The sequence below is a fragment of the Microtus oregoni genome, unplaced genomic scaffold (assembly GCF_018167655.1).
Source record: "Microtus oregoni isolate MIOR12 unplaced genomic scaffold, Mior012 000000F_ref0000247, whole genome shotgun sequence".
Classification (NCBI taxonomy): Eukaryota; Metazoa; Chordata; class Mammalia; order Rodentia; family Cricetidae; genus Microtus; species Microtus oregoni.
The window spans coordinates 28,234,859-28,259,824 of NW_024543059.1; the positions used below are offsets into that span (position 1 = coordinate 28,234,859).

The following is a 24,966-nucleotide window of genomic DNA, read 5'->3' on the forward strand; positions in this document are numbered from 1 at the left end:
GGGGTCATGCCCTGTCAAACACTAGAGGAGGACCCGGCAAAGCAAGCAGCAGTGTTTTTGTGGGACTGAGTCTGGAGGCAGCAAGGAGGACCCTCCATGCCGAGTGGACTGGCTGGGAAACCCAAGTCTAGCGTGCCCAAGGCCCAGTTTCAGCCTTACGAAGACCACAATAAAAAAGAAGACAGGAGGGGTTTTGGCTAGGTGGTCATTAAATATCAGTGGGGGGTAATGTAGACACTGGATATGGGTGGAGGGGTGATGTGGACGCTGGATATCAGTGGGAGGTGATGTGGACACTGGATATCAGTGGGGGGTGATGTGGACGCTGGATATCGGTGGAGGGTGATGGAGACACTGGATTGAAGGTTGTGGGAGGCAAGGAAAGAAAGATGCCAAGACAGGAAAGAAGCTGCTGAGATGCTGTGTTTAAGATGGTTGGCCTTTTGTGGTGACAAAAGCACCTTCTGTGTTCCAGGATGTGTGTGAAGTTGAGGGGGAGAAGACACAGGAAGGTTAGGCACAGACAAGCTCTATATGGACGAGATGCTGCAGGCACATGGTGGCCAGTGATGTAACCTGCGTCTTCTGCTGCCTGACAGCAATAGAAGCATCTGAGAGATAGTACTCTTCATTTTGTTTGTTTGTTTGTTTGTTTGTTTGGGGGGGGGGGGGGTTCAAGACAAGGTTTCTCTGTGCAACAACCCTAGCTGTCCTGGAACTAGCTCTGTAGACCAGGCGGGCCTCTAACTCAGAGATCCATGTACCTCTGCCTCCCAGGTGCTGGGATTAAAGCTGTGCGTCACCATTTTGTTTGTTTGTTTGGTTGGTTTTGGTTTTTCTAGACTGGGTTTCTCTGTAGCTTCTGAGGCCTATTCTGGAACTAGCTCTTGTAGACCAGGCTGGCCTTGAACTCACAGAGATCCGCTGGCCTCTGCCTCCCAAGTGCTGGGACGAAAGGCGAGCGCCACCACCACCTGGCTAGTATTTTTAAATTTTGCTGTTTAAATTTGGCCTTTGTCTCGGTTTCACTTAGAGTTTTAACTTTTTAAGTTCATTTACTAGTTTGCTTTTGCGGCGATGGGGGTGGAGCCCAGACCTCACCCATGCTAGGCTAGCACTCAGCCGCTGAGCCCTATCCCCAGCCCTCTCAGGGTTTTTACAGTGCCTCTGGGGTGAAATCACTTTTCCAGTCTCCTGGGAGATTTCTGTCTCTGGGGCTTTTGTTTCTCTGGACTTCCTGGGGCACCCAATTAACTGTGAACTCTGGCTTTGACGTCAGGATCTGCTGGGAGTTCAGGAGAGAGGGGGAGGAGTCGTGGCCTTGCTTCTTGGTCCTTGTGCATTAGTGGTGACATCTCTGGAGTCACTTTACTGAGTTGGCGGTGGATATAGCAGTGGGTATCTCATATATGTATATATATATATATATATGATATTTATATATAAATCTCAGATTTTATCATCAAATCATTAAATAGAGGTTTATCTTGCCCTCATAGGAGGTTCACAAGTGTTTGCTTTGGCTCTGGCCAATTTCCTGTTTTCTTTTTGAGCCCAGAGATGGTATGTGACATGGGTCTCAGATAATTGGTCTTCTCTGTCAAACATTTTCTGCACTTGGCTTTCAAAACCCAGTACTTCATCTTCCTGGCTTACTCTTAGTCCAGGAGAGACAGCAAAGAACTCCCAGCAGAGCCTGGGTTTGGATCCTTTCTCCACGTCTGTGCTCATAGCATTGTGAGCTCACTCCCTGACAGCTTTAAATTATATGTTTACTTGACGATTAGCTGTTTCTCCAACAGCGACCTCTTCCCTAAAGTCCGGCTTCATCTAGCCTGCAGGCAACCCACCAGGCCGCTTCAGCCGTCCAACACATGCCGCTCCCAGCTCCCATCGCATCTGCACAACTCGCTCCCGCAGCCTCCTGCACTCGCCTTCCTTCCCCGCAGTCTTCCCCTCTGCTCTTCCTCCCGGTGCTCATATCAAAACCGTCTTCCCAAGCCCCTGGCTCTTCCTGTACACCGCAGCCACCTCTCACACCTGTGCATTTTACCTTGAGTCTGCGGTCCACAGGTGTGGACCTCCCAAAGGTCACCTAAAGTGCCTCATGACTGGCCCCTCTGTGGGTTCTCGCTCTTGCATTTCCTTCTCTGTTCAGCACCCAAGGTGTATTTTAACAGACTTGTGCTCCTCGGACACTGAGAAGAGCATGGTGTGCACAGCCCAGTGCAGCTTGGCTGACTCCTTCCTTTCCTCCCTCTCCGCATTCACTGGCCTGCTTGCCCTTCTTGGACTGCCCACCCCTCTTCTACCTTTGAGGACTGGTGGTAGTCGCTGCTCCTTCTGCCGGCTCATTTTTAGCTGTGCACAGATGTCTCCTTAGTAAGACTTCCCTGAATCTACACAACGGGCTGCCCCTCCCCTATTCCCTATCATCTTCACCTTATTTTTCTCTCTAGAACTTTCTTCCAATCCAAAATTGCATATATTGTTCTTATTCATTTGGTCTCTATCTTCCTCCACAACGGTGGAAAGTGGAGAATTCAGAGATTTTCCTTTTTCTTTTTTCTTTTTTTGGTCTGCTCTTCACCCCTGTGGCCCAGCATGCAGCCTGCATTAGCTGCTTTGTCATGGAATTTAGGCTGGACAGTAACTTCTGTCCTCCTGGAAGCGGGTAACTTCTCTGACCTTATATTGATTGAATAATTGCAGCTAAGAGCACCAATAAAGAGCAGCCCTCAGCCAAACTGACAAGGGAGCAAAGGACAGTTTGCAAAGAGATGACCTATTTTGCTCATGCTTTTTTTGAACATTTCTGTGTCCTTTCTCCTCCACAAACCCACGGAATCCTCACAATGCCAGGGTTTGCACAGAGCAATAGTTTCCCTGATGAGGCCCAGTTCTGAGAAGTCTGGGTTTGCTCTCACACAGGGAGTAAAAGGCCAGCAGAGCCAAGGCCATTGTGGGATATTTCAGCACTCAGAGGCTCCTGTTTTCCTCTACAGAACGGGTGACTTGGGCTCATGAAATGGGTCAGTGTGTGAAGTCAGTTGCTGCCAGGGCTGGCGACCTGAGCTTGATACCCAAATCCCACGAGGTACACAAGTTGTCCTCTGACCTTATTACATGATCAGTAGCACACGAAGGGACACACGCACACACACACTAAACAAACAAACAAATAAATATAATGAAAAGTTTAAAAACCAAAAACACTTTTAGGGCTAGAGAGATGGCTCTCGGTTCTTAAAAACACTGCTGCTCCTCCAGAGGATGAAGGTTCAATTCCCAGCACCCGCGTGGCAGCTCACAACCATCTGTAATGCTAGTTTCAGAGAGTTTGACATCCACTTTTGGCCTCGGCACGGACCAGGCTCATATCTGGTACACAGACATACATACAGGCAAAATGCCCATGCATATAAAAAATAAGATAGTCGGTATGGTCGCACACATTTTCAATCCCAGCACTTAGGAGGCAGAGGCAGGACAATCTCTCAGTTTGAGGCCAGCCTGGGCTACAGAGTAATTTCCAGGATAGACAGGGCTGTACAGAGAAACTTTGTATCAAAATAATATAATAATGATAATAATAACAACAACAACAACAACAGTTTTAAAAAATTGCAAAGAAATGGGCAACTTAAGAAGCTGATTCTTACTGCCTGGTTAAGTGTGGGTATTCAGGTAATGGGAAGTGGTTCCTTCTGAGTTTGTCCTCAGAAATTTACATACTTGATGTGGAGTAGCTTCTCTGCTCTTGCTGGTTGGAGTAGCACTGGCTCATATTTTCATCTCTGTCGTCAGAAAAGGCTAACTTAGGGGCTCCCAGTTAGTGTGCTCCAGATCAGAAAGCCTCACTTAGGAATTAAGGGAATCCTTTTTTTTGTTTGTTTGTTTTTTGTTTTGTTTTGAGACAGGGTTCCTCTGTAGCTTTTTGGAGCCTGTTCTGAAACTGGCTCTGTAGACCAGGCTGGCCTTGAACTTACAGAGATCCACCTGCCTCTGCCTACTGAATTCTGGGGTTAAAGGCTTGTGCCACCACTACCCAGCACTAAGGGAATTCTTAAGAGGTTTCTGGGGTTAGAAGCCCCAGGGATACCACTGGATCAGTTTATGGTCTAGTTTAGTATCAATAAAATAAATATATAGTTCTATTCTGGTGGTGGTGGATGGCGCATGCCTTTAATCTCAGCACTCAGGAGGCAGAGGCAGGTGGATCTCTGTGAGTTCGAGGCCAGCCTGATCTACAGAGCAAGTTCCAGGAAAGCTGGGACTATATACAGAGAAATCCTGTCTCAAAACACTAGCCAAAAACAAACAAACAAATATTTAATTATATTCTATTATTATTAGAAGACACAGGGGGCTGGTGAGATGGCTCAGAGGATAAGAGCACTGGCTGCTCTTCCAGAGGTCCTGAGTTCTGTTCCCAGCAACCACATGGTGGCTCATAACCATCTGTAATGAGATCTGGTGCTCTCTTCTGGCCCACAGGGATAATGCAGTCAGAAAATTGTATATAAAATAAATAAATTAAAAAAAAATAGAAGACACAGGTCACAGACTGTAATTCGATTCTCAACAGCATCTAAATTAGCATTAAGAAGGATATTAATTTTATTTTTAAAAACTTTCTTATTAGATTTATTTATTTTAGGTGTGAATGTTTGCCTGCGTGTTTATGTGTGCACCACATGCATGCTTGTGCTCTCAGAGGTCAGCAGCAAGGTGTGAGGGTATTGAATCCCCTGGAACTGAAGTCACAGATGGTTGTGACCCGCTGTGTGGGTGCTGGAAATTGAACCCAGGTCCTCTGCAAGAGCATCACACGCTCTTAGCTTCAGAGTTATCTCTTCAGCTCATATAATTTTTATATATATAATGTATACAGTGTTCTGTCTGCAGGCCAGAAGAGAGCACAGACGGTTGTGAGCCACCGTGTGGTTGCTGGGAAGTGAACTCAGGACTTCTGGAAAAGCAGGCCGTGCTCTTAACTGCTGAGCCATCTCTCCAGCCCTATAAATTACATTTTTGAAGTTGCTATTACTTTCCCCAAAAGAAAGGTTATAATCTCCACCTGCTTCAAATCCCGAGAGTATATTAGTTTTGCTACCTCTGGGTTAGGACCGAGTTAGGACGTCATGGCCGACGTGTGACAAAACATCACTAAGTCAAACTAATTGAGGACAGGGAAAGTTGAAATTAGTAGAAAAGCAAAATTACAGAGTGTAAAGAGACGCAACCTTTCTGTGCTTTACTTTGTACTTAACCCCAATTAAAGGGCAGCTGAATCTTGCAAAGTACAGGTCCTGGAGGGTGGGCCCCTTTTAATGAGTAGTCAGGAATCCTTAGTTAGCTGTTTGTTTGTAAATATCAATAAGTATAAATTATTTTCAGCACGTTAAATATTTTGCTGCAGTATCTTCCCCCTGTGTTACTGCTGCGTAAGCTTTGAGAAGTGAACCAGCTAAACTCTTAACAGTCTGATCCATATTACATGGCCCCTCCTTAGTGTACCTCTCCCCACCCTCTCCCCACCCCTACCTGGTACAGCCTGGTCACATCAGCTCCTTGGTGGTGGTTCTCATCGCTTGTGGGAAACCACTGAGAAGTCCACAAGCTGACACCTAGGGAATGGATGTCAAGGACTTGGCAGTGCAAGAATTTGTCTTCTGGGGGTGCATAGTTGCTATTTCAGACTTCCCTTGTGTCCTAGGGAAGCCAGGCCCAAGTCCCCAGCACAAGTTAAACTTGCCTTCCGGTCTGTGAGACCTTGCTTCTCTCCCCTCCCCCAGCCCAGGACATCCCAGGAATTCTATTAGGTGTGGTTTGCACTGACCGGATCCTGCCCCCTCCCCCACGCTCCCATCCCCCACTCTTCCCAACCTACTTATTTACCATCTCCTTTCAGGTCTCTCTTTTCAGCATCCACGTAGAGGAGATCATGTGTGGAACCTGTCTTTCCAGACTGCCTTAGCTTTACTTAACATGGTACGTCCACCTCCATCCACTCTACTGCAAATGACAAGATACCTTTTTCTTTTTCGTTTTTTTTTTTTGGTTCTGTGGGGTTTTTGTTTGTTTGTTCTTTTTTTTTTTTTTGTCCTGGAATTTGCTTTGTAGAAGATACCATATTTAATGGCCGAGTAAAATCCCATTGTGCGTTTATGCCATATTTTCCTTTCCTGATCATTGATAGACTGCACTGAGAAGATCTGAGCTGTTATGCTGTGCAGGCTTCTTGTTTAGGTAGACTGCATTGCCTTTGGCTGTATACCTAGAAAAAGTAGGAGAGCTTTTGGCTGTATACCTAGAAAAAGTAGGAGAGCTGAGTCATCGAGTGGTTTTGTTTTTATTTCTTTAGTGAATGGCTATACTACTTTACATTTGCACCAACAGTATGTAGAAAGTTCCTTTGCCCTACCCCCATCCTCATCAGCATTTGTGATTTGTTGGTGGGGTTGGCAGTAACCATTCTAACGGTTTTTTGGCTTGCATGTCCTTCGGGGCTAATGATATTGGGCATTTTTCATATGTACATTGGCCATTTGTTTTTCTTCTTTGGAGAAAACTTTATTCAGATTTTCTGCCCATTTTTTTTTTTTTTTTTTTTTTAGGTAGAGTTATTGGTTTTTGTTATTTTGTTTTTGAGGTCCTTCTACATTCTGGATATGAAACCTTGACTGACAAATGCTTTCTCCAATTTTCTAGGTTCTTCATCCACCCCACTGATCATTTCCTCTCCTGTGTAAAAACTTTTTCATTCTATAGAATCCCATTTGTCAGTTTTCTTCCCTGTGCCTTCGGAGTCCTAAGACTGTCCCCATGTTTCAGAACATTCATTTCTTCTAGTAGCTTCAGAGTTTCAACTCTTACCCCTAGTTCTTTGACCCATTTTTAATTGGTTTTTACTTTATTTATTTATTATTTTTAGTTCAGGGTAAGAGAACATTCAAGCCTACATCTTCTGCACGACTCTATCCAGTTTCCTGAAGACAGTCCTTATTCCTGTGTGTGCTTTTAGTGTCTTTGGGGGAACATCTGCTGGCTGTAGAGGACTTGGTTTATTTCTGGAATCTCTATTTTGGTCATGAGTCCATTTTTATGACAATCTCATGGCATTATGTTTACCAAAGCTCTGTAGTATGTCTTGAAGTCAGGTCCTGTGATCCCTCCAGATTTATTATTTTTGATGAAGATTACTTTCGAGACTGGCAAGATGGCTCAGAAGATAGAGGCATCTGCCTCTAAGCCTGATGACTTGAGTTTGGTCCCTGGGACCTACATGGTAGAAAGGAGAGAACCTACTTCCAGATTCTGACCTCTACACACACACACACACAAACACACACACACACAACAAACATTATTTAAAACAGTCTGTGGATCTCTGTGAGTTCAAGGCTAGCCTGGTCTACATAGTGAGTTCCAGGACAGCCAGAGCTACGCAGAGAAACCCTGTCTTGAAAAACAAAACAAATAAATAAGCATGGGATGAAACCGGACTTTCTGAACATGGCGGACAATGAAGGCTGATGAGAAGCCAAGGACAATGGCACTAGGTTTCCATCCTAATACATGAACTGGCTTTGTGGGAGCCTAGCCTGTTTGGATTCTCACCTTCCTGGACCTGGATAGAAGTGGGAGGACCTTGGACTTCCCGCAGGGCAGGGAATAGGGACTGCTCTTCATTCTCGAGAGGGAGGGGGAATGGAGTGGGGGGGAGGGGGAGAGGGGGACGTTAGTGGGGGGAGGGGGCGATGTGTGGGAGGAGGGGGAGGGAAATGGGAAACGGGGAGGAGGCGGAAATTTTTTTCAACAACTAAAAAAAATAAAAAATAAATAAAAAAAATAAAAAAAACAAAATGATTTGATTGCTTTGGTTCGTTAGGTCATTTTGTGTATTCATATAACTTTTAGAATTTTTTTGGTTCTTTGAAGAATATGATTGGTATTTTGATAGTTCATACTGAATTTTTTAAGCAAGTCTTTTGAGCCACTTTAGCAATATTAATTCTTCTGATCCATAAACATGGAAGATCATTCCATCTTTTTTGTGTACATCTTCTTTCATTTTTTTCATTAGTGTTTTGTAATTTTCATTGTAGGGAACTTTTACTTCCTTAGTTAGGTTTATTCGTGAATATTTGAATCTACATAGTCATTGTGCCGAGAATTACTTTCACAATTTCTTCCATAGCCAATTCAGTACTGATCTATAGAAAATGAGTCTCCTGCTTCTCTTTGAAGACTGCAATCTTTTTGTTAGCCTTTCCTGTATCCCAAATGACTAGAGAGGAGGTGGCATCTAAGAAGGAGACAGTGACCGACCGGAAACCTGAGGGCAAGGCCTCATGCTCACTGCTGAAGCTGCTATGTGCCGCTTGACTCTCTGGCGCCAGGCCAGAGCTATCTGGAGGGTGTATGATGTCAGATTCCTTGCTTTGAGTTTGTCCCTCTAATTTCTTCCTCTTCCTGCCTGGGACAAGGAGAAAGGAAGGAGACTGCGCTGCACACCGTTGCAATTTCAGAACCAAGAGGAGACGTGGAAATAGCAAAGGAGGGGACAGGACTGTTGACCTGTAGGTTTCTCTCCCTGGTCCCTTAGAGCTAACGCAGCAAGAAAAGAGACAACCGGAGGCATGGATGGGGGCCCTCCTAGTCTAAGACCTTTCTAGAACGGCTCCTCTGTATATATAACCAGGGTGACCAGCTGTCCTCATTTGCCCAGGACTGTCCTGATTTTAACACTGAGAATTGTGTTTCCCGGGAAACCATTCTCAGGAACCCAGAAAGCACAGGCTCTTGGCAGTGGAAACTGAAGGTTGGGCAGAGTGGGGGGAGACAAAACCCTAAAGACAGCTGCAAAACACAAGCAGCATGGTCTGACATCACATGGCGGCCCCAGAGTCAGCCCCCGGTCGGAGCTGTTAGCCCAGTAGTGTTATCGCTACAGCTGAAAACACTAGCAGTCTTTATCCCACTGCTGATGCTGGCAGTGGCGATTCATGGTTCCTAGCCATGGACCATCCTCTGCGGCATCACTCAGAGCCATGGGGCTTACATCGCAATTAAGGGCTTTGTAATTATGAGTGTTAAGAATCCAGCGTTGACTTCAGTTGTTTATTAGCTGTTAAACGTTGTGTCAAGAAAGTACTAGGGATGGGAGTGTAGCTGGCTAGGTAGAAGAGCATGTGTTTAGCCTGTGCAAGGGCCCGCACTCAGTCCCCAGTACACATACATTTATGTATACACACACACACACACACACACACACACCAAGATTTTACCAACTGAAATGTTAGGTTTTAAGGAGGGAGACGAGAGGAGGCAGAGAGAAGTGCTGGGCTGAATCATCCTTCAGGTAAGAGATTTATTACCCCTGGTAACAGCAGCAGTGCACTGTGGGTAGCGGGAACTTAAGGAAACTTTTGTTCGCCAAGACAAGGCAAGGCATCTACTTTCCAAGGTTTCTGAGAGGAGGAGAGGTCTAGTACCATGAGGAAGAGGGCTTAGTTAACAGACGTCCTATGCGGTAAGGCTGAGATAGAGGGCGGGGCATATGTGACTTAGGCTAGAGTGCTTTGGAAAGTCGGGCTTGGTTAATGCCTCGCCCATAGAATGTGATAGCAGGGAGACTGGATGTGTCCTGGCCGTGCTTAATGCCCTCTCTGCTTTGAGTGGGTCTGGGTTCTCTGACCAGTTGGTATTCTGATCATGTTTTCAAGAATTTAGGTAATTAAGGTGATGCTCCTCATACCCAGACCAACATGACCCAGACCTCAGCAAAGGCGAAGTAACTGTGTTCTTGTGACAGATGCGAAAATGCACAGACTGGACCAGGGAGGTGAAAGACTGACTCGTGAGAATAAGTTGGAATTGGATGGTTGCTCTTCCATCTCACACACCTTCTGCTATGGAGTGGAGGGGGAATGACCTTTAATATGTCAGGGGGCTGCAAAGAGTGCCCTCGGGGGCAGCACAGGAAGATCTCAGTGTTGATGTAGCTGGGCCACTGATGGCAGCCAGTTCTGTGGCCCTGTCTAAGGACACTGCTTGCTCCTGTGTCCGGCTGTGCATCACGTCATGACAACAGAAACACCCTGCCCTGGCTCTCGGGACTTTTTTTTTTTTTTTTTTTTTTTTTTTTTTTTGCTTTTTCGAGACAGGGTTTCTCTGTGGTTTTGGAGCCTGTCCTGGAACTAGCTCTTGTAGACCAGGCTAGTCTCAAACTCACAGAGATCTGCCTGCCTCTGCCTCCCAAGTGCTGGGATTAAAGGCGTGCGCCACCACCGCCCAACTGGCTCTCAGGACTTTTGACTTGGCAGGTGAAATGTCAAACTCCTCCCCTGTTTCGGTGCTGATTTTGAGGAAATTTTGGAAAAGTTACAGGAAAGGAAAACTTATAGGAAAAGGGTTGATAAAATTTTGCCCGGATATAAATGAACTCTGCTCATGCACCTGCAGATTCAGCAGATGATGCAGATGTCAATTCGGAAATTCTATCTAATCTATAACTATCTTTCAAGGAACTGCAATGGCCTTAGCCACTGCATGCCTTGATTCTCACAAACATGGCATGCTGAAGAAGGGCTTAGTTTGTTTAAACTTGGCAATGAGTTTTGCTCTGTGCGAGTTTGGATTCCTCAGTTTCCTGGAACTGGAAGTGTACAGAAGTAGGAACTGAAATAATTGCATTTCATAGAGAGGGAAGAAGATAGTCGCCATCTTCCATTCCATGATTCTAAAATGTTGGTTTGCCATCAGATCATATCTTTAAAAAATGTTAGGCAATTTGGAAGCACACTGAGGGTGAGTGTGGAGGAAAGACGTACACACAATAAACAAGGCTGATTGCTGTCTGACGTGTCTGATGAGGAGCTGGAGAGGGACAAGGGGACTGCATCCGAAATGCTTGATGTCACATGGGTGATAAACATTCATATGGACATTTGCGTTTTGAGATAATACTTTCCCAGTTTTTTTAAAATAATTTAACTTTATATTATTTGTATTGGTGTGAAGGTGTCAAATCCCCTGGAATGGGAGTTTCAGACTGTTGTGAGCTGCCATGTGAGTGCTGGAAATTAAACCCAGGTCCTCTAGAAGAGCAGCCAGTGCTCTTAACCACTGAGCAATCTCACCAGCCCTGACATTTCCAGATTTTTTTTCCCTTCCTTACAAAAAACAGGAATCCCAGTTAAGTTGTGCTGGTTAGTATTCAGGCATCTGTACTGGCCTGTCCTTAGGGTCCTGATGGGATCCGTCCTCAGCTGCAGCCACTAAGAGCACCTCCTGTGCACATTTACTACGTTCCCTTTCAAAAGGTGGGCCTAGCCAACCTCCTGTCTCTCTCTTTTCTCTCCCTGGCTTCCACCACTCTTATCCCCAGGGATTGATCTCTGTCCCCCTACCCCCTTCTCTTTCCTCTTCCAGTAAACCTCCTATGTGAGCCTTGTTGCATGGGGTGTTGTCTCTTTGCAGGGTTTTTTAAATTACAACAGTACTTTCCCAGCCAAACTACAATATTGGGGCTATTTGTTTGTTTTTGTTTAATGTTGAAATTATATATCCTTAAAAACCACTCTCCCCAGGAAAGAGAGGTTTCACTTAAAATCTATTCAGAGTGTTTTTAAGTTGACGGGAAAACTTCAGTGTAAAATGCAAAGCTATAGCAAGCCGAGGGAAATGAGAAGTGGCAGTTAGAAGTGGATTAGGAGCGCTTGAGGGTGGTGTCAAAGACAAGATATCAGCATTGATAGATAGGAGGCTGCCAGGAGGTTGAAAGTACAGGCTAGATGGGAGAAACTATTTTCATGTTGCATATAGACTCAGTGCGTTTCAGGGATTAAAAATAAACAGGTCTATTACAAGATGAACAAGACAGAGAGAGAGAGACAACACTGAAGGGGGTCTATGCTCAGCAGTAAACATATCAAAGACATGCAAAGTGACCTGCTGGTATCACTGCATACCTACCAGAAAACCGAACCACATTGGTATCTTCCAGTGCTCACAAAGATGCTGCTCTGGTTTGCGTTCGGTTGCTGTGGTAAAATTCCTACCAAAAGCAACCTGGGAGAAGAAAGGGTTTATTTGGCTTGCAGGTTAGAGCCCGTCCTCAAGGGAAGCCAAGCTGGTCCTCAAGGCAGAACCTGGAGTTAGGAACTGAAGTAGAGACCATGGAAGAACACGGCTTATACTTGCTTCCTAGCTCAGGGTCATGTGCCTTTAGTATATATAGCCCAGGCCCACCTGTGTAGGCATCCTGCTCCCCACAGTAGGCTGAGTCCTTCTATATCAATTATCAATGATGAAAATGTCCCACAGACATGCCTAAAGGCCATTCTGATGGAGGTAATTCCTCACATGAGGTTCCCTCTTCTCAGGCATGTCAAGTTAACAACCAAGATTAGCCCTCACAGATACAGGGAAATTGGGCCACTTCCGCCTTGCTAATAGGAATGTGAAGTGGGACAGAGAATCTAGATAGAATCTGGTAGTTCCTTTCAAAACTAACCATGGATTTGTAAGATCCCTTGGGATTGGAATTCTTGAGCATTTGCTCAATAAAACGAAGTGTGGTTTCCCCCGTGGCTTTGGTGAGCACATTCATTGGTATTATTCATAATTACAAAACTCTGAAAACTGTTCAAATGTCTTTCCATGGGCAAATGGTTCATCTAACTCTGATACACCCGTATCATGGAGCCCTGCTCTGATAAGAAGAAAGAAACCACCAGGGCATGCAACTACTTGTTCAAACCTCAAAGAAATTATGCTGAGTGAAAAAAGGCCAATTCCACAGGGTGACATACTACTATATGATTTCATTTACATAACATTCTTGAGTTACCATAATTATATACTATGAGAGCAGATTAGTAGTTCCCAAGGGTTAGGATGGGGTAAATTGATGGGTGTGGTTATAAGAGGCCACACAAAGGAGTCTGCTGATGGTTGAGTCTTGAGTGTCTTGTTGGCTATTCTGGTAGTGGTTTCAGAAGTCTGCATGTTATAAAGTTGCACAGATACATACATACACACAGAGAAACTCATGTGATAGAGAAACCTGAGTGCTGTGTTTGGATTGTACCAATGTCAGTTTTTGTTTTGTTTTGTTTGTGTGTGTGTGTGTGTGTGTGTGTGTGTGTGTGGTTTTTCGAGACAGGGTTTCTCTGTAGCTTTGGAGCCTGTCCTAGAACTAGCTCTTGTAGACCAGGCTGGTCTCGAACTCACAGAGATCCACCTGCCTCTGCCTCCTGAGTGCTGGAATTAAAGGTGTGTGCCACCACTGCGCAGCCTCCAATGTCAGTTTCCTGAGGTTTTGTTGTTGGTATTTGTAGTTTTGTTATTTAGAATTTTGGTTTATTTAGCCCAGGCTGGCCTTGAACTCCTAATCCCCCTCTCTCTACCTCCCAAATGCTGGGTAGGATTAAAGCTGTACTTCACTGTGCTCAACAAGTCTTAGTTTTGGTGGTGGTGTAGCATTGTTGAGATGTTCATGCTGGGGGGAGGCTGAGAGCAAGGACTGTGAGACTTCTTGTATATTTCTCTGCAACACTTTGTAATCTCTTGCTTCAGGAAGTTTCAGAAAGCGGTGGAGGTGGGTGGATCTCTGAGTTTGAGGCCAGCCTATAACTCTATAGGGTCTATAGGGTCAGAGTGAGTTCCAGGACAGCCAGAGCTGCACAGGGAAATTCTGTCTCTAAAAACCAAACAAAACAACAGTGGATAGATGCAAACCAAAGAAAAGCTTGTGGGTCCAAAGTGAGCAGTTTTTTGAGGACAGAAAGCAAATTCTCAAGTTTGCAAACCTCCAAACTAATAAGGAAATTAAAGGAGTTAGACACTCCGCCTTTTTGAAAGTTTATTAACTTGATGCTGTCACATTGGAGAGACACCAGTAGATCAGTGTCCCGTGGCCTTGGGAACAGCAGAGTTTCGTGTCAAAGGGAGCAGTCTGGTTAACCGTGGTCAGTTTTACCTCCACAGAAATGAAAAAGAGGCCTTAATTATGGCAGGCAGCTCAGAAACGTGTACTAGGGGAAGGAAGCCGGGACGTGTGTCACCTTGACGTTGTTAAAAATAGACAGTATCTCGTTCATTATTCATGTGTTTGTTTTCCTTTTAAAGGTCTTAACATTTATATAAATACAAAGTCAACGGAATTTAAATAGTCTGTGCCGTTCAAAAAAAAGAGTTAAAACAAATTGCTGTATCAGAGAATCAGGTGTATTTTAAACTATTGTTTTTCATGTATTATTTGATTAGTTCTGATTACCGTTACCTGCCTCCGGTTGCCAGTTCTGTTTCTGTTTTGTTTAAATAGTTACATCCAGAAAGGGGCACGATGGAAAATGATCGATTGTTTCACGTGCTACTTTTTCGTTTGAGCAGTAGGGTGCCCTTCACTTGTGCGTGTTTATAAACAACAGAAGTTTATTCCTCACAGTTCCATGTTCTGGGAAACCCAAGATCAAGGTGCCTGGTAGGTTTGAGTGACAGGTGTGGGTTGTTTTCTGCGTCCATGGTGGCACCTTGTGGCTGGATCCTCTGGAAGGGAAGAATGCCCTGTCCCAACCGGACAGAAGAGATGGAAAGCAAAAGAGAGTTCACACTGGTCGTTGGGTCAGTAATTTTATTTGTGAGGGTTCCACCCTGATTGCTTAATCACCTCTTAGAGGTGGCCCTTCTTCAACTCACCTTGGTGACGTTACAGTGCTTGGATTTTGAGGGACATTCACAATAGCGATGCAATCTCACCATGTCTTTTTGCTTGTTGCGTACTGCACTGAATAGTGGCCACGCTGTGACTAATTTAACGACAGTGGCAGAATGAACCGAGTCACCCCAGCTGGCACTGGCTTTGATCCACCTCTGAACCAGCTCTGTCTTGTGGAGGTGAATTGTGAGGAGCCAAGCAGCCCAGACATGGTATGGGGCTCTGGCCTAAGGTGTTTGTGTCTTCCCTCATTCAGATCATTGCATTTTGTGCCCCAATTTGCATGTTCTTGAAAAATGAAGGATGCAGCATTGCAGTCAAAGACGGGAGAAGGAGGGGATGAAGTTAATCAGAGGAGGCCTAGACAAATTGAAAAAAAATTTTTGGCACATAATTAAAAGTACATATGGATCTGCCGAACAGATGAATGAATGAATGAATGAATTGATTGATTAATTAATGAGAGCGAATGGAAAGTATCCAGAGGGTTGCTGCCGGTCCTGCTAGCTGTGGAAACCTATGGATTAGAGGATCTGGGTTGGGAATCTTCTAGGTGTTTACCACATTCTCAGCTGGCTGCAGCTAGTTCTACGTATAGGAATAGCTTATTTTATGCTATTTTAGGAAAGTCGCTCCTGGTGTGTCCAGGATATCAGAGAAATGAATTTGGCTTTGTTAGAATGTTTCCAAACAGTCCAGGGCCAGGAAGCCACACCCTTTCAAAACACTCTCTTGCACACGAACTTCAATTCAGCTGGATGTTGTGTGTGTGTGTGTGTGTGTGTGTTTAAATTTCCCCAGCTTTCATCAAACTTTTTATTTTCAATGTAGTTTGCTCTCCATTATGGTGCAGATGAATCATATTTAAAATTAGATATTTTCTTGGCAACAAAACACACAGTTTTATAATATGCATCTTTGCAAAAGTGGTAAGGTTTTATAAGTAACCTTAGAAATAACCTCACCCACACTGGCTATGAAGTGTCAGGCTAAAAAGCCTTTGGTATTCACCACTCAGGGCGGCTCTGAGTGTTGGAGGTGGAAAGCTCCCTGTCTTCACACAGCCCACTCTGCCCTTGCCCCACAGCCCCCGCGCATCACACTCTGCTCTGCAGATGAGGATGGTGTATTCCCCAAAGACCTCCCCGGCTTATTTCCACCGCAATCCGCTGATGCCTTCGTCGTGTGTCTCCACACTTTGTTAACTGAGAACATGATTTTAGTGGTCGGACCACAATGAACCTGACAGCTTTTGCTTGGCTCTGTGTCCTCTCAGGAGCGGGAAGACAAAAGTGTCCCCGCCACCCCCCGAAGACAGAGCCTTGGGGTGCCCTCATTTCTGCTGCACCAGAAAGCCTCAAGCTTCGTTTGTCTGTTAGAATTTGGTTTCACAGATAACGATTGGCTTCTGAAGTTCATGTCTCAGAATAGTCACTAAACCTTAAAGTTGTCGCCTGAAAAGGCACTTATGGCCTTTGCCAAACATTAGTTTGTTAGTGCAAATTAGTATAAAATATTCCCATTTGTTCATATGATTCTTTTGCATTATAATGAAAATTATTCTGTTCCTCCAAATATATAAAAGAAGAGATTGAGTAAATTAGCATTAAATGTGGGTGGCACTTGTACAAATAGCAATCTCCTGTGTATAAAATAGCCATATTCATACAAAATTAAAGTACCAAACTGACTTGAGAATATTTTCCCAAACAGCTGCTTTTATGGAAAACTTTGTATGTGTGTACATGTTTGAGGCAGGGTTTCTCTGTGTAACTGCCCTGGCCCTCTTGGAACTCACTCTGTAGACCAGACTACTACCCACGAACTCAGAGAGATGCTTGGGCCTGCCTCTGTCTCCTGAGTGTGCACCACCACTGCTATGAAAAATATTTGCACTTCCTTGGCTTTTGTCTTTTATGAATCTGGTGTTCTGCTAACGAGATGGAATGAACACAACCGGTCGGTCATGTAACGAGATTGTTTAAGATTGCTCAATTAGCTGATTGGTCAGGTTTCTTTTAATTATTTATTTTTATTTTATGTGCATTGGTGTTTTGTCAGTACGGTGGTTCTTTGGTGGGTTTTTTGTTTGTTTGTTTGTTTGGTTTTGTTTTTTGTTTGTTTGGTTGGTTGGTTGGTTTTTGAAGCAGGGTTTCTTTGTGTAGCTTTGGGGCCTGTCTTTGAACTAGTTCTTGTGGAACAGGCTGACCTTGAACTCACAGAGATCTGCTTGTCTCTACCTCCCGAGTACTGGGGTTAAAGGTGTGTGCCACCACCACCCAGCACCAATATGGTATTTTTGTGTGAAGATCTAGGAATTAGAGACAGTTGTGAGCTGCCATGTGGGTGCTGGGAATTGAACCTGGGTCCTCTGGAACAGTCGTTGCTCTTAACCATCTCTTCAGCCCACAGTGTGTGTGTGTGTGTGTGTGTGTGTGTGTGTGTGTGTGTGTGTGTGTTTTCAAGTCAAGGTTTCTCTGTGTAGCCCTGGCTGTCCTAGAACTCATTCAGTAGACCAGGCTGGCCTTGAATTTAGAGATTTGCCTGCCCTCGCCTCCCAGTGCTGAGATTAAAGGCAGGCTCCACCACTGTCCGGCTCATAACAAAACTTTAACATTTTCTCTTAGTGAAATAGGCTTTGAGCACAGCAACCATGTGCACTCCAGCGACTTTTGCATCTCTGGTTCTTCTCACCCCTTTCTAATTAATCTTTGCGGCTCGAGTGTATGTAGGTAGGTATGTACATATGCATGTATGCAGAGGAAATGGGGTCTTTTGGAAGGTCTGCTGAGTATGTGCCTCTCACATTAGAGCAAGGAAGGTGAGTTACCTCTGGGAGGGTGCCCTCCATGCGCTGTATACTTGGGTTACAGAATACTGCCAGGGAGGAAAGGCAAGGTCAACTGCCAGCAATCACAAATACCGTTTCTCTAGCATCTGGTTAATGAGAGCTAGAGCCAGGCCATTGAGTCCTCCAAGGGGAAAATGATTTGAATTCTTTATATCTGACCTGCCTACCTTTATCAGTGGGTTAGAGCAACTGTGCTGCTTTGACTCAATAGCACCTGCCATTTATGAAAAGCAGTTAACTCTCCTAAGCATTCTGTCGTCTTGAGAGAAGTTGCCCCCATACAGTTCTCCAGGGTCATGACATTCCATTCAGACACCCTTACAGAATACATGCAGAACACGTCACAGTGCTAAGCAGCGTGTATCTTGAGTATCTGTATACTTGTGTATGTAGTTTAGTCATGTGTATCAGCTAGTTGTTGCTGTGTAATAAAACACTTCAACAGTTGGCATCCTTTAAAAAAAAAGAGCAGTGATGATTCTGTAGGCTGGCAAACTGCTAAGATCAGCTGAGTGGTTCTTTGGTTCGGTGTGCCTGGGCTCACTAATGCAGGTGCAGGCAGTTTGTGGCTTAGCTGGAACTTGATAGTATAGCATTCCTTTACTTGAATTTCAAGAGTTTGGCAGATTATTAGCCAGGGCATCTCATTTCTTTTCTCTGTGATCTCTCCAGCAGGCTCCTGTGGTAGGCTCAGGGTTCTCAGTGTGGCAGGCATCGGGTTCTGTTTAAGCCTCTGCCTGTCATGTTTGCCCTTTCACCAAAGCAGACCACACCACACCCAAGTTCAAAGGCTAAAAGAAAAGATGGCCTTATGGCACATCCAGCCTTGGGTGGGAAGAACTGGTGACGATCATTTACAATCTCTTTATCTTCCCTTCTCCACTTTTATGCCTTTGTAACTTTTCACGATTAAAAAAAGTTAGATGTGGGTCAGGCAGCAGTGGTGCCGCCTTTAATCCTAGCACTCGGGAGACAGAGGCAGGTGGATCTCTGTGAGTTCTAGGCCAGCCTGGTCTATAAGAGCTAGTTCCAAGACAGGCTCCAAAGCTACAGAGAAACCTTGTCTTGAAAAACCACACACACACACACACACAAGTCAGATGTTTCTCTTAGGATTCTCCTTTTTACGTAGCTTCTCTGGGGTTGTGTTACAGGTTCGTTATCCTTTGCTTTACAGCTAGTATCCACTTATAGTGAGTACATACCATGCTCATCTTTCTGGGTCTGGGTTACCTCACTCAGGATGTTTTTTTTTCTAGTTTAATCCATTTGCGTGCAAATTTCATGATGTCATTGTTTTTACTGTTGAGTAGTACTCCATTCTGTAAATATACCACACTTTCTTTATCCATTCTAGGTTGTTTCCAGGTTCTGGCTATTACAAATAATGTTGCTATGAACATAGTTGAACAAATGTCCTTGCAGTATGGCTGAGCATCCTTTGGGTATGTGCCCAAGAGTGGTATTGCTTTGTCTTGCGGAAGGTTGATTCCCAATTATCTGAGAAACTGCCATACTGATTTCCAGAGTGGTTGTACAAGTTTGCATTCCACCAGCAGTGGAGGAGTGTTCCCCTTACTCCACATCCTTTTCAGCATAACTCTAAGAGAAACATACATAGATCTCCCTGGGAAGGGGAAATAGACAAGATCTCCTGAGAAAATTGGGTGTGTGGGGATTGGGGAAGAAGGGAAGGTGGAATGGGGAGAGGAGGGATGAAGGGCAGGGGGAGGAGAACTAGAGGGAACCAGATGGTCAAGATGGGGAAGGACAGAGACAGCGAACATGGAAAGAGATATTTTGATTGAGGGAGCCCATTATGGGACTAGCAAGAAACCTGGCACTAGAGAAATTCCCAGGAATCCACAAGGATGACCCCAGCTAAGACACACTAAGCAGTAGTGGAGAGGGTGGCCTTGTCCTGTACTCAGAGTGATGACTATCTTTAAATGTCACCATAGAACCTTCATCCAGCAACTGATGGAAACAGAGGCAGAGACCTGCAGCAGAGCACTGGGCTGAGCTTCCAGAGTCCAGAAGAGTGGGAGGAATGGGAATATGAGCAGAGGTCAAGACCAGAATGGGGACACCTACTGAAACAGCTTACCTGAGCTAATGGGAGCTCACCAACTCTGGCCAGACAGGGAAGGAACCAGCATAGTACCAAATTAGGCCTTCTGAATGTGGGTAGCAGTTCTATGGCTGGAGCAGACTGTAGGACCACAGATTTATCCCTACTGCTTGTTCTGGGATTTTGAAGCCCATTCTCTCTGGATGGATACCTTGCTCAGCCTAGATTTAGTGGGGAGGGCCTTAGTCCTGCCTCAAATCAATGTGCTAGACTGTGTTGACTCCACTTGGGAAAACTTACCCTCTCTGTTGAGTGGATGGTGGTGGGATGGGGGAGGTGGAAGGAGCAGGAGGAGGGGAGGGAGTGGGAAATGGATTTAACTTGTAAAATGAGAAAATAGAGGGTTTTTTTTTAATAAATTAAAAAAGAAAAGGCCAGATGTGTACATTCAACGGACCCTAGAGTGAAAAGAATACGAAAGCCCATTGAGCCTCTTGATGCACCATCACCTGGAGGAAGCTGGGACACCATCTCCTTTGGCATCATCCAACCCATTCACCCCCAGCCATCTTTAAAACATCTTCCAAAAGTACATAGATTTGAAATAGACCTTGCATAAGAGCCCCCCTTTTTTCCCTCTTACCATCTCCACCTCCCCCACCCCCTTCATTCTTTCTTTCACATGATTTCCTGTAGCCCAGACTGGCCTCTAGTCCACAGTAGCCAAGGATGACCTTGAACAAGACCTTCTGCTTCTACCCACCCTGGAATCACTGTTGTGTGCTGGTTGATGCAGTGCTGGGGACCAAACCCAGGGCTTCACGCTTGCTAGATAAGCATTCTACCCACTCAGCGACATCCCTAGCCCTTTCTTTTCATTTCTCTTTTCCATTAATTTTTTTTAAGAAAATGCCGTCTTTCCAAAGACCTCCCACATCTGTTTGCTCCTCCTCCGTCACCTTTATAGCCTTGAAGGCTACAGTCCATTCAGATTACAGTTTTGAGGGAATCGAGAATTCTTTATAAATAGCACTGGGTGTTTCCAGTTGTCTCACTTAGGAGGCTTAAACGTTTGCCCTTGAAGCTGGGCTGTGGCTGCGCAGCCCAGCACTTGGGAAGCAGAAGCAGGTAAATCTCTGTGAGTTCAAGGCCAGCCTGGTCTACAGAGTTACAGGACAGGTTCCAAACTACGGAGAAACCTTGTCTCAAAAAACAAAAACAAAAACAAAAAAAAAAAGAGAGAGAGAGATGTTTTGCTGTCACATAGTCCATGGTGAGCTGAAATAAAACTCATACACAAAGCGTCTCCTGCCTTCCATCTGACATCTTACAGAGGGAGAAATTGGGTCCCCATGTGCCCCGGACTGTTCAGTGAGTTATGCCTGTTTTCAGAGCCTCTCTCTATTGCCCCAATAATGAATTCATGACTTGTAGATTTTTGATGTTTATTATTCTTTCCTTGCATTCCTTTTTCTGCCTCTTCTGTTGCTCGTTCTTCTCACCCCGCACCTCTTCCCCCTCCTGCCCTTTTCCTCCCTTTCTTTCTTCCTATCACAGTTATCATCTTTGGCCCCTGGAGCTGCTTCCTGGTTTCTGTCTCCTTTGACTCACTGTTACCTGAGAACTGTTCTTTCCTGTTTGCTGGAACTTGCATATTCCTTGACCTAGACTTCTAACTGCCTGCTCCTGGCTGGAAATTACAGTCTGGGTGCTGCGTGCTCATTGCTGCTGAGCTGTTGCTGTTTCTAGGCCTTTTCCAGTGGCCAGAGCCATTTTAGAATTGGCTCTGTTGAAAAATTCAGTAGTTGAATTCCAATTGTAAAATGTCTTTTTGAAATTTTTGGATTTTATACTTTTTTCTTTTTCTGTTTATTAGTTAAAGTATCAGTTCCTAGCAGTGTTAGCATACACCAAAATGTATAAATAGCAGATAAAACATTGCCATTATTAGCTTACACAAAATATATAATCTTAGCATTATTAATTTGAAATTATTTTATGTTTGTATTTAGCTTCATGAGGAATTTATTGTGTATGGTAGCAATGCTAACATTATAAACTTGTGTGAGTAGAGTGTGGTGGCTTACATCTGTAATGCCAGCACTTGGGAGGTTGAAGCAGGAGGATTACCATGTATTCAGGGCCATTCTAGGCTATACAGCCAGCTGGAGACCAGCCTTGACTACAGAGTGAGACGATACTGGTCTATGTTAATAATGGTAATGTGTGTTAAATATATGCATATATGGTAAGTACAGTTGTTAGAAATATACTGATAAATATGTAAGCGTATATTAATGCGCACGGTTGTCCAGTGGTTTTGACACAGTGCTGTTTCTGTTGTCCCCATCAGACTACTGAGTGACTTTCATATTTCCTTTCCAGGGATGTTGTTCTTAGAATATGCTGTGGTCACTGGAATCCTCTTCCGTGCATGGCTAGGTCATCGAAGATATTAGATCTTCTTTCCAAATTTGGTTTTGGCAAGGACAGAAAAAGGCAGGGAGGCACCAAACCCAATATTCCCTTCCGGGGCACACCCTCTGACCTAACCTCTGCCGGTTAGTCCTCCGCCACCTCCTGGCTGCGCCACAACAAGCTGACAATGTATGGGTCTTTTGAGAGACATTGGGTGGCTTCTTGTTTTCCACCAATCAATGATTTGGATTCTCTCTGCCATCTTTGGATGAGACACTTAAAACTAGAGAGTGTGTCTGCTTTATCCTCACATCCACTGGTGCGTGAGGCCCAGAAAGTGTCTCATGGCAGCTCTTTTGCAAAGACGAGACTGAGGGAAAATAGTTCTTGAGCAAAGTAAGCAATGTGCTAAGCAAAGTTTTGGTGGCACAGGCTGTCATCCCCGTACTTGAGCGGTAGAGGTGGGATGCTCAGAAGTTCCACCACTACTTAGAAAGTCTGAGTCTAGGGGCTGGAGAGATGGCTCAGTGGTTAAGAGCATTGCCTGCTCTTCCAAAGGTCCTGAGTTCAATTCCTGGCAACCACATGGTGGCTCACAACCATCTATAATAAGGTCTGGTACCCTCTTCTGGCCTGCAGGCATACATGTAGACAGAATATTGTATACATAATAAGTAAATAAATAAATATTAAAAAAAAAAAGAAAGTCTGAGTCTAGACTGGCGGTGGTGGCTCACGACTTTAATCCCAGCACTTGGGAGGCAGAGGCAGGCGGATCTCTGTGAGTTCGAGGCCAGCCTGGTCTACAAGAGCTAGTTTCAGGACAGGCTCCAAAGCCACAGAGAAACCCTGTCTCGAAAAACCAAAAAAAAGAAAGTCCAAGTCTAATCTTGACTATGTGAGAGATATGGAAAGAGACAGAGAGAATGAGAATTTGTGGATATGGATGTATTCTTTGCCTTGTTCTCCTACTTTTGATACTATAATCTGCCTGACCTGATGGTGTGTGTGTGTGTTAGTTACTATTGCAGTGACTAAACACCATGACTGAGGTAACTTATGGAAGAAAGAGTTTGTGGGTGCTTACAGTTTCAGAGGGTGAGTCATGATCATCATTTTGGGGCATGCAGCAGGCATGGCACGGGAGCAGTAGCTGAGAGATTACATCTTGGGAGAGAACCATGAGGCAGTGGGAGAGATCTAACAGGCAATTGTGTGGGTCTCTGAAGACCCAAAGCCTACCCCAGTGACACATCTCCAAGGCCACACCTTCTAATCCTCTGAAGTAGTTCCACTAGTTGGGGAGAAGCATTCAAGTCTATGAGCTTGTGGCGGCCATTCTCCTTCAAACCACCACATGATATTCACACAGAAACTTGAGCACATGGAAAGTATGGGAGTTAAAACTAATATGTTCAAAATAGACGCCCTAGTCTTCGGGGAATAGGAGAAATGGACAACACTGAAAGAGGACAAGTGAACCGTAAAGAGCCAAGTTTCCTACCAGGCACGGGGGCTGAGATCTGTGATCTCGACAGTTGGGAGATGTGGGCCGAACGATCAGAAATCCAGGGTCGTCTTCAGCTACATGGTGAGTTCAGGGCAGTCTTGGATACATGAAACTGTCTCAAAAAAGGAAGACAGAAAAGAATTCAGAGATAGAATGTTTGCTTAGCATGTGTGAGGTCCTATGTCTAAGCCCTGGCCCTGTGGGATGGTGGGGGTTTTGACTAGCAGAACTTGATATAGTTGAGTTAGTTAGTTGGACTAATGTTTCTCAATAGACATTCAGTGTTTCAGGGACATAGGGACATGCAAGATGCTCACAGTAGAGGAAAATGGGCCCTCCTCCAAGGCGTCCAGGGACTTCCCATATTGACCTGTAATGTTCTGCAGTAGTTTTTACTTAATACATACACATACATGGAGTAGATTGAGAGGTGATTCAGAGTGCATTCAGTACAAAACACATACAGAATATTATTTTGTATTCTTTTGTGTTGAGCCAATAAAAGAAATAGTCACATAAGACCAAATAGGAAAAGTATATCAGGCAAATGATAGGACATTTATACTAGATGAAGAAAAACATGAAGGATTAAACAGGAATTCATATGCTTTATTAGGGAAATAGGGTAAATTGTTAAGCTTTCCTTGGAGGACAAGTTGGCAATATCAGTGAAATGGTTTCTCTGTGTGTGTGTCTCTCTCTCTTCTTCCTCCCTCCCTCCCTCATTCCCTCTCTCTGTATTTTGAGACAGGGTCCAGGCTGGCCAGGACTGAATCCTTCAGTTTTCCAACTGCCTGGATTGAAGAAGTACACTGTTTGTCCAACCCTACTCTTATTTTATCTTCACATAAGCCCAAACTTCAACCGCCAGATGTGTTTCAACCTCTCTCCTGGAGAAACATTTGCACATGTCTCTGAATATCAAATATGAGAATTACAAGCGGGGTGGCAGTGGCAGACGCCTTTAAATCCCAGTACACCAGAGGCAGAGGCAGGCAGATCTCTCAATTCAAGGGCAGCCTGGTCTACAGACCTAGTTCCAGGACAGTCAAACCTGTACAGAGAAACCCTGTCCTGAAAAACCAAAGACCAAAAATTAAAAAATCATCACAACATTACAATAACATAAATTGTCTTAGAGAAACTACACTATGTCTGCAGTATAAATTATTGGTCAGACATTTGTTTATTTTGTTAGTTAGTTTTTTAGACAGGATTTCTTTTTGTAGTCTTGTCTATTCTGGAGCTAGGTCTGTAGACCAGGCTGGCCTTGAACTCAGAGAGATCCCCCATGCCCCTGGGTGCTGGGATTAAAGGCATGTACCACCACCCAACCAGCTGTTAGTTTTTCTTTTTGAGACAGGTCTCACCTAAGTCTTGAATTTACA

General features: G+C 44.6%; 1 protein-coding gene across 12 annotated transcripts in view; it reads left to right on the top strand.

Annotated features, from left to right (window-relative positions):
- Tjp1 (tight junction protein 1) overlaps window positions 1-24,966 on the top strand; it is a 253,021-nt gene that overhangs the window by 147,149 nt on the left and 80,906 nt on the right. The window lies entirely within an intron of this gene.